Source organism: Equus quagga, chromosome 2 (genome assembly GCF_021613505.1).
Source record: "Equus quagga isolate Etosha38 chromosome 2, UCLA_HA_Equagga_1.0, whole genome shotgun sequence".
NCBI lineage: Eukaryota > Metazoa > Chordata > Mammalia > Perissodactyla > Equidae > Equus > Equus quagga.
In genome coordinates, this window is record NC_060268.1 from 61,943,288 (window position 1) to 61,945,668 (window position 2,381).

The 2,381-nt window shown below is 34.7% G+C and overlaps 1 non-coding gene across 1 annotated transcript; it reads right to left on the minus strand.

The window, feature by feature from the left end:
• Positions 1 to 1,026: 1,026 nt before the first annotated feature.
• Positions 1,027 to 1,133, minus strand: LOC124236576 (U6 spliceosomal RNA). The gene has a single exon (XR_006887804.1). It is a non-coding gene; the product is annotated as a U6 spliceosomal RNA (small nuclear RNA).
• Positions 1,134 to 2,381: the final 1,248 nt, after the last annotated feature.

Here is a 2,381-nt window from a genome sequence, read left to right on the forward strand (position 1 = left end):
AGTACTGCTACATATTACAATATGGATGAAACTTGAAAATATTATGCTAAATGAAACTCACAAAGGCCACATACTTTATGATTTTATGTATATGAAATGTCCAGAATAGGCAAATATATAAAGATAGAAAGTAGATTAGGGAGTGGAGGGAAAAGGAGACTGGAGAGTAATTGCTAATACCAAGTTTCTTTTCGGGGTGATAAAAATGTTCTAAAATTAGATAGTGGTGATGGTTGTTCAACTCTGGGAATACAGTAAAAATCATTGAATTGTACACTTTTTAAAAATTGTGGTAAAGATACATAAAATTTGTCATTTCAACAATTTTTAAGTGTATGGTTCAGTGGCATTAAGCACATTTACATTGTTGAGCAATCATTACCACCATCCATTTCCAGAACTCTTTCCATCTTGCAAAACTGAAACTCCATACCCCATTAAACAGCAAAACCGCATTACCTCCTCTCCCCAGCCCTTGGCAACCACCACTCTACTTTGTGTCTCTATGAATTTGACTTCTCTAGGTACCTCATGTAAGTGGACTCATACTCTCTCTTTGTGACTGGCTTATTTCACTGAGCATAATGTCAAGGTTCTTCCATGCTGGAGCATGTGTCAGAATTTCCCTCCTTTTTAAGGGAAAATAATATTCCACTGTATGTATATACCACATTTTGTTTATCCATTCATCTGTTCATAGACACTTAGGTAGCTTCCACCTTTTGGTATTGTGAATAATGCTGCTATAAACATAGGTGTTCAAATATCTTTACAAGGCCCTGTTTTCAACATTTTTTGGTATGTACTTAGGAATGGAATTGCTGTGTCATATGGAAATTCTATTTTTAAGTTTTTGAGGAACTGCTATACTGTTTTTCATAGTGGCTGCGCCATTTTACATTCCCACCAGCAATGCACAAGAGTTCCAGTTACTCCACATCCTCATCAACACTTAGTTATTTTCTGTTTAAAAAAAAATTTTTTATGATAGCCATCTTAAGAGGTGTGAAATGGTATCTCATTATGGATTTTTTTTTACACTCCACAAATTTATGTGCCATCCTTGCACAGGAGCCATTCTAATCTCCTGTGTATCATTCTGGTTTTAGTATATGTGCTGCCAAAGTGAGCACTCATTGTGGTTTTGATTTGCATTTTGAATTGTTGGCTTTTAAAGGGTGAATTTTATAGTATATGAATTATATCTCAATTAAAGAAAACTGTTCATTGAGAGACCCTAGTAGCACTGAGCACATCTAAATGTCCAGATCTTGGCTTCTAAATATCTTTCTTCACTAAAGGAGACCCAATCTAGGGTAGAGAAAGTACAAGGTGAGCTTGGAACATTTCATTGTGCCGGAGAGCAAGGAAGTGCTCGAAAAATGATGGAGTTTTTCTAAAGGACACTGGCCAAATTTGGGACAATTTGGGCATCAAAATGAGTAATGACTATACTTGATTATAATATATTGCGTAAATAACAATCTATGAATTCATGGTAATAAAAAGGAGAGAAAGAGAAAAAAGTGATTCTTTATAGAAGAGTGCTAGCTAATAGATATAAAAGGAATTATTGAATTTAGAAATCACCATCTGGCAACTCCTAATGAAATAATTGGTCCAAGCAAGGACTCGTAATGGATGCTACAGCCATTAAGTGAACAATTATTAGGAAACCAAATATTCACATGGTATCATCCCCTAGATTACTTATTAATTGCAAATGGAAACATACCTTTGCAATGGAAAAATCTGGCAATCACTACTTTAAACAAGTGATCAAATTCAACATCACAAATCATAGAAAAACTTGATGTATGTGCTTCCTAATTTGATGCATTGTTAAGTACACAACATCAACTATTAAGTATTCTTACTAAAATGTGTGCCCTGAACATAATTAAACTCTCTAGACCTGATCCCATTTTCCAGGAATTCAGGGGATAGTGGGACAAGTGAAAGCACACCATGTAGGATATTCTACAAAGCAATTCACCTGAAATCTTCAAATAGTTATTGCCATGAAACAAATGAAAAGAAGCCCCAGCAGCAAGGAGACTGCTATAGATTAAAAGACACTTGAGAGACCTAATTAAACAACAAAATACCACACCTGTTCAGTAAGGGCCTACTGCTGGCTGCATATAGATTTTGTAACTTGATGCTAAAATGATGCAGGCACATTATTTATCATGCTTTAGTGATCGTCTGAAATATTTATTGTTAAAATTTTTTAATGAATGGAAAACTTTATCACAAACCTTTTTCATATTCCCTCTCCTATGGGAAAAGAAATCATAATCACATAAATGGCTGCCCTTGAAAGCACGGAATATAGCATGTGCTTCAAGATAATTGTATGATTTATCGCTAAATCACAG